Source organism: Schistocerca cancellata, chromosome 9, assembly GCF_023864275.1.
Source record: "Schistocerca cancellata isolate TAMUIC-IGC-003103 chromosome 9, iqSchCanc2.1, whole genome shotgun sequence".
Taxonomy (NCBI): domain Eukaryota; kingdom Metazoa; phylum Arthropoda; class Insecta; order Orthoptera; family Acrididae; genus Schistocerca; species Schistocerca cancellata.
The window spans coordinates 316,955,023-316,963,079 of record NC_064634.1 but is presented as its reverse complement, the minus strand read 5'-3'; the positions used below and the strand labels follow the sequence as shown (position 1 = coordinate 316,963,079).

General features: G+C 44.9%; 1 non-coding gene across 1 annotated transcript; it reads left to right on the top strand.

The window, feature by feature from the left end:
• The first annotated feature begins 1,871 nt into the window (after positions 1-1,871).
• Positions 1,872-1,946, top strand: Trnas-cga (transfer RNA serine (anticodon CGA)). Its single transcript has one exon. It is a non-coding gene; the product is annotated as a tRNA-Ser (tRNA).
• Positions 1,947-8,057: the final 6,111 nt, after the last annotated feature.

Sequence of the window (8,057 nt, the reverse complement as noted above, 5' to 3'; positions counted from 1 at the left end):
CATTTCCTGTTTGAATATCAATTTGTGAGCAATTTCATAACTTCATCGTGGTATATAATTTTTGCCTTAGAGTACAGTTTACTTTGATTGCTTCATACAGATCAGTTCAGACCACAAGGAAAAAAGGTTGAAGATAATTTTCTGCGGCGCTTAAGTCTGCATTAGGACTCGTGACCCTCACATAACGGTAATAAATTACGTAAATGTTCCTCTCTCGATCAGTGCTACTACTTTCAAAACATAGTGCTTTAAATACTCCCAGATGTGGGAAAGGTGTACTGAACACTGAAAATACAAACCTCTTCCAGATCGAGCATAGCGGTCCGGACTTGCTCCAGATTGTCCATCTCACGAAGTTGGCGCTGAACCAGGTCTTCCCGGGCAGCTACCAGAGTCTCGTGCCGCTCCACCAACTCGTCTATGCTTTTGAAGTCTGACTGTTCGACTACCTCATTCATGTAGTCCTGTGAGAAAATGAGCACGAAGCTTAACATACTAGATGCACTAGTCACATACAGACAATAAATCTCAAACCCCCTGACATGCTGGTTGTGTCCCAACACGAGAGCCGCATAACAATTAATGAACACAAATGCTTTCACCCTTTCTCAAACATAAATACGTTCTTTCTTCTCCATAGCTTCCACACCACTCCCTCTCACTCACAGTATTACACCCATCCCTGCACCTCTCCCCAACCCCGCTTCCCAAATACTAAACACATTCTCACTTAAGTACAGTGGATCATTTCGCTTCCATACATCTCTTTTCGTACTTGAAAATAGTATATTAATATATTTTGGTTACTTACGCTTAGACAATGAACTGACGTAATTTTATTACGACGGACGTAGAAGAATTATGGGCAAAATGTAAACACACTATAAATCGTGCTCTGGATAAGTATGTGCGTAGTAAGTGGATTAACGACGGAAAAGACCCAATGTGGGTTAACAACGAATTTCGGAAAATGCTTAGGAAGCAAAGGTTGTTGCACTCCCGGTTCAGAAGAGAACTTGCAAAATAAGAAAGCAACGGTGCGAAAATATATGTGCTCGAAGGATACAAAAATTATCGCTGTCGAACCTTGGCAAATGATCTGGCCGAAAACCCGAGAACATTCTGCTTCTACGCAAAATCGCCAGGCGAGACTAAGGCTCCCATCGTGTCACTCGCTGACCAGTCGGATGAGACAGGAAGAGACAGCTAAACGAAAGCCGATGTTTTAAATTTCGCGTTTAAGAAATCATTCACACAGTAAAATCGTACAAACACACCGTCATTTGAAACTTCCTGGCAGATTAAAACTGTGTGCCCGACCGAGACTCGAACTCGGGACCTTTGCCTTTCGCGGGCAAGTGCTCTACCAACTGAGCTACCCAAGCACGACTCACGCCCCGTCCTCACAGCTGTAATTCCGCCAGTACCTCGTCTCCTACCTTCCGAACTTCACAGAAGCTCTTCCACAAGTGCTAGTTCTGCAAGGTTCACAGGAGAGCTTCTGTGAAGTTTGGAGGGTAGCAGATGAGGTACTGGCGGAAGTAAAGCTGTGAGGACGGCGCGTGAGTCGTGCTTGGGTAACTCAGTTGGTAGAGCACTTGCCCCAGAAAGGCAAAGGTCCCGAGTTCGAGTCTCGGTCGGACACACAGTTTTAATCTGCCAGGAAGTTTCATATCAGCGCACACTCCGCTGTAGAGCGAAAATTTCATTCTAGAAACATCCCCCAGGCTGTGGCTAAGCTATGTCTCCGCAATATCCTTTCTTCCAGGAGTGCTAGTTCTGCAAGGTTCGCAGAAGAGCTTCTGTGAAGTTTGGAAGGTAGGAGACGAGGTACTGGCAGAATTAAAGCTGTGAAGACGGGCTGTGAGTCGTGCTTGGGTAGCTCAGTTGGTAGAGCACTTGCCCGCGAAAGGCAAAGGTCCCGAGTTCGAGTCTCGGTCCGGCATACAGTGTTAATCTGCCAGGAAATTTCCCTGAACATAGTCTGAATTCGAATATCATAAATTTTCCTCAGACCGAAAATCTTATCTGCACAAATCAGCACGGTTTTAGGAAGCATCGTTCGTATAAAACTCAGATTGCCTTTTTCTGACATGAAATACTGCAAACTACGGATGAAAGGCAACAGGTAGATTCCATATTTCTAGATTTCTGAAAAGCATTTGATACGGTACCCTACTACAGACCGTTGAAGAAGGTAAGAGCATATTTATTTATTTATTTATTTATTTATTTATTTATTTATTTAACCTGGCAAGATTAGGGACATCAGGCCCTCTCTTACATCTAACCAGGCATTCTACTTATTTTACATTCATATGTTTTAGTGGACATGTTAAACTACATCTAGTACAAAAAGTGAAATAAACAATTAGAAAGGTACACCTGGAAAAATACATACATATAGAGTTTATATTCGTAGACCATAAGTACTGTTATAATTAGACATTATTGAAGAGACAAATTTTAGATAGGAGTGCTGGCAGCAGGGAGTATGAGGGAGATTCATGGTGAAGGGAGGAGAAGAATAGAGAGACATGGTGAAACATAATTAAGGAAATATAAAGGAAAAGAAGATTGCGTGGCTAATAGAGATAGATGAAGAGGAAGGCATCTCAGGAGCAAGATAGGAGACGCTAGCTTTGCTATTTGACAGATGAGAGGATTGGCCTGGTACATTAATTTTGTGGAGAACTTTATGAGGATGATAGTAGGAAATGCTTCAACTTCTTCTTAAAATCAGCAGGAGATTGAATTTTGCGCAAGGTAAGGGGCAGTTTGTTCCAGAGGCGGACAGCGGCAACTGAGAAGGAGTCTGCAAAAGTTTTTGTTTTGTGAGTGGGCACAGTTAGGATACCAAATGAGAGTGACCTCGTGTTTCGATTATGATGGCATGACAGGTTTTTAATCTCTGAAGCAAGGTACTGGGGTGCTTGCGCGACGAGGAGTCGGTGAAGTAGACATAGAGTGTGGTAGTCACGCAATATGTCCGGCCGCAGCCACCCTAGCTCAGAGTATGAAGCACTAAGATGATCATATCGGCGAATGTTGCAGGTGTAACGCACACAGGCATTCATGGTTAGCTCTAGCCGTCTTTTGTTTTCACTACTCGTGCCTTGTTGAATCACATCACAATAGTGGAGGTTCGGTAGAACGAGTGCTTGCACGAGCTGGCGTTTCAAGTCCTGTGGAAATATGTTCCGAAACTTTTTGAGAGCATAGAGACAAGCAGACGTCTTTCGGCACACTGCGACTGTATTCTCCGCCCAGTTGAGACGCTCATCCAAAGTTACACCCAAGTTCTTCACTGTTTTTTGATATGGTATTGGAGTACCGTCGAGTAGAATAGGAGGTAGCCGTTCGCGGAAATCTGAACTTATTAATTTCTGATGGGCTATTAAGATTACTTGCGTCTTTTTTGCATTTAGTTTAAGCCCCAGGTTTTTCGCCCATGTCACTACTGAAGACAGATCATCATTCATCTGAGCGATTGCAGTGTTTACGTCTTCAGGTCTGACGCTTAGGAAGAGCTGGAGGTCGTCGGCATAGAAATGATATTTACAGGAGGACAGAACCGACGAAATATCGTTGACATATAAAGAAAACAAAAGTGGTCCTAAGACTGATCCTTGTGGCACTACCGAGGAAACATGTTTCCAGGAAGATTTTTCATTTACGCAGACAACACATTGCTGTCTGTCTTTTAAGTAGCTTTCAAACCATCTCATTGCACTATCAGAGATATTAAGCTGTTGCATTTTTCTGAGCAATATGGAACAGGTTCCCAAATATGTCAGTGGCTCGAAGACTTCTTAAGTAATAGAACGCAGTACATTATCCTCAACGGTGATTGTTCATCAGTGACAAGAGTATCGTAAGGCGTGGTATGACCGTTATTATTTTCGGTATACATTAATGATCTGGCGGACAGAGTGGACAGAAATCTGCGGTTGCTTGCTGACGGTGCTGTGGTGTAAGGAAATGTGCGTCTGTAGGATGATCCAAGGTGACTTGGACAAAATTTCTAGTTGGTGCGATGAATGGCAGCTAGAAAAAAGTAAGTTAATGGGGGTGAGTGGGAGAAACAAGCCCGTAATGTTCGGATACAGAATTAGAAGTGTCCTAATTAACACAGTCATGTCGCTTAAATCTCCGGCAGTAACGCCGATACGAAATGGAACGAGCATGTGAGGATTGGCTAGCGAATTCGAATGGCCGACATCGGTTTCTTGTGAGAATTTGGGAAATTTGTCGTTCGTATTTAAAGCAAACTGCATGTAATACACTACTGTTACAGTACTGCTTGAGTGCTTGGAATCCGCACCATATCGGATTAAAGAAACACACAGAAGCAATTCAGAGGCGGGCTGCTACTCGTACTTTTGTTACCGGTAGGTTCGAACAACACGCAAACACTACGGAGACGCTTCGGGAACTCAAAGGGGAACCGGCTATTCAAGCGGACTACAGAACGATTCTACTGCCACCAGCATACATTTCGTGTAAGGAGCACGAAGTTTCGAGAAACTGGAGCTTATATGGAGGCATATAGATAGTCGTTTTTTCCTTGATGTATTTGAGACTGAAAGAAAAAAGGAAATGACTAGTAATGATAGAAGGTACCCTCCGCCACGCACCGTACGGTGGCTTGCAGAGTACGTGTGAAGATGTAGATACACCATCATGTATATATTATGTATTTACGAACTGAAGTAGCAAGTCGTGATGAACGACGTAAGTCACCCAGTGTGCTAAAAAAACGCGTCAAATTGCAGTTCCGCAGGGATGTAAAATATTATTATTATTTACTTTATCTCTTTTAGATAATAGAAACAACATGACATTTGCTGCTTTAATACTTCTTTGAATCACAAATTAAACTGTGTTATTCGACTGAAGTAGTACCACCGCATACATGCTGAATCGTTTGACGGGTGCATGCAAATGAAGAACCTTTCACCACTGCAGAAGGTGGACATTTTGTGGCCAAGTGAAAGTAAACAGAAATAAAATTTGATTTGTCTGACACACTATTCCGTAAACTTACTACTGTCTCGTTCATTTATTGCTGTTGTAACTTCACCTCGTCGCCTGTCTATGTGACAACTGTGACTTCTGTATGTTGATAACAGTCTACAATATGCCGCTGATACGCCTGTGCAAAAAAGGCTCGCTACCCCCAACAAACGGTATCAGGCACAACTACTGAAATAACTACTAAACACTGATTCATTCAGTAACACAAATACTCAACTTTCATGACACCTTACAAAATTCATAGCCAGTGCCCGCGTTCCATTCACAGACTAAGTCCAAACAGGTCTTTGCGACTGTTTCCTTCCCAGGGTGGGCACTGCCCATGCCGATATCGTGCATTGTTGCTATGTTGCTGATTTCGCGTCGGACTCATCCTCAGCGAGCGCGACGACGATTCCTCCGGCGAACAGGTCGATGCTCCTCTTCAGGTGATCTGCGATGCAGCTGTCGAGCTCTATTGAACTGAAGTGGTACTGCCCGTCAAGACCCACAACGCGGCTTATATCCTGGTTTGCGCAGTGGAACGAAAACACACACTACTTGTTCCTCGCGACTCCTGTTATGCGGGCGGTTTCTGTTGCAGGCTGCTCGACTTGCTGGTAGTTTATTTCCGCCTGGCGATTAGGCTGCCCCGTGCAATCTGTGTTGCTAAGGGGAAGGCTAGCCTGCAGTGGAATTGCAAGATTTGACCAACCGCAACCGGCCAAATGGAGACCGAGAAGCAGGCCCCTTTCAACCGCCTTTCAAATTCTATCAGGTGCTGATAACGCTATCTCATACGAGTACACATCATTTCCGTGTCATTCGTAGTGTTCACTCAGCATCTGAACCTGTTCATGTCCGTTATGCAGGGTGATTTCTTCCACCGTGTACAAACACTGGGCATTGATCAGTGAGAGGACAAGGACCAAAAAATGTGTAATGAACTTAAATGTCCGGAAGTGCGTCGTTTCCATGCTAGACGCCATTTATTCGATCATACATTGTTACAGAGACTGCGGTCTAATACACACTGTACCATATAGCCACTGTTACACCATGTGTTGAAAATATTTTCCATGTGCCTCGACGCATCAGTGTACGCGCCATACCATGTTCCATCACTTAACCTTCGCATCGGCCACCCTACGACCGAACAATGTCAAAGGCAGCATGAATACGCTGCTCCATTGTCTCCACATCTGGAATGGGCTCTACATACACGATACTTTTGAGATGGTCCCATAACCAGAAATCGCACGGGTTGAGATCCGGTGAACGAGCAGGACATGCAACTGGACTCCGTCGCCCTATTCGTCGACCAGGGAACGGTGAGGTGGGTTGGAGCACCATCATGTAGCAGCCACATAACCCTTCGAATCATCAGTGGCATTTCTTCCAGCAGGGGAGGCAAAGTCACCCGCAAGAAACGCCGATCGTTCCGGCCTGTTAGGCGGCGTGGAAGGAAGACTGGTCCCAAAATACGGTCGCCAATTGTCACGGCCCACACATTCCTGCTGCACCGATGCTGATGATTTGCTGTCACCACACTATGGGGGTTCTGCATACTATCCCACAGATGACTGTTATGAAAGTAGAAGATACCACTCCACGTAAAGGTTTCCTCATCTGTGAATAGGATGGATGACACAAATCCCGGAATGATGGCTGCCTGTTGAAGAAACCAGTGACAAAACGGCTCCCGATGTGGGAAGTCTGTCAATGGTAAGCTATAACTGATAGGGTAGTAATAATTGTCATGGACAACGTTCCACACGGTCGTCTGGGGGACAAACTGCCTGGTCCTGACACGGCGGCCGCCTTCCACAGTGTTAACCTAGTGGGAGGACGCTCCAGGGCAATTGACGCTTGTCATTGGATGACTGCTCGTTAGAAGCTAGGACTGGCTCTCGAAGAAGGGGCGGAAATTACTAGTGAAGAGAGAAGGAACCAAGGACACTTCGTCCGCTGTTAGTGAGAGAATCACTTCGAATTCAATGTGAGAAGTAGTCATTTCACTTTGGAGCTCCAACTGGAGCGTGATGTAAGGTTTACGTTAGGGAGCTTTTCGGGATTCACAAGCATCGTCCGACACAGTGGCCGCCGACAGCAGCACTGGAGGACAACACAACGACGGTATTAAAAAAAAACGTCAAGTTCTGCAATCGACTTCGGCGTGTATAGGTCGCAATGTGCTCAGTTTACTGAATGGTGGTGAATTCGAAATCACGACTGTATACTGTGCAAACTAATTTATGCGTGACTGTTAGTCACGTGTTTTACAATGCCGCAGTATAAGTTTTGTTTTGGGATGATTCTGCCATCTATTCTTTCTCTTTTTTACATGAGTTGCCAGGGACGGACACTACGTCGTCACCACGTCCGACTCTCTGGAAGACAGTGACTAAGGTGTCATTTCACGTGATCCCAGCAGTTGATATATCTTCCACTCAGCAGCGCTGCCAGTTCACGCTGGCCGGACCAGCTGCACATGAAGTAAGCAGTGTGGAGGCGGCATGTTTATCAAAACAGCCACGTGAGTCGAGACGGCGATGTGAATCTTCACTAAGTGCCAGTCAGATTCTTTTTTAAAATGGTTCAAATGGCTCTGAGCACTATTGGACTTAACTTCTGAGGTCATCAGTCGCCTAGAACTTAGAACTACTTAAACCTAACTAACTTAAGGAAATCACACACATCCATGTTTGAAGCAGGATTCGAACCTGCGACCGTAGCGGTCACGCGGTTCCAGACTGTAGCGCCTAGAACCGCTCGGCCACCCCGGCCGGCGTCAGAAGTCAGAATACTCACGAGTACAGTGAGTGGTTAAGATGAAACAGTGTAATGTAAAGTGTGTTTATATCTGGATATTCCAAATTCTAAGGTACAGTACTTATCTAAAGACCTAAATTTACAGGTGTAAACTGTATGCCAAAAATCTAGCTCTGTTCCGTTCCTGTCCTCGATTTGTGACGGCGCCCGCCTGTACGCCCTACCGATACCTCCGAAGAAAAAAAGCGTTAAAATAACGTTTTAAGACG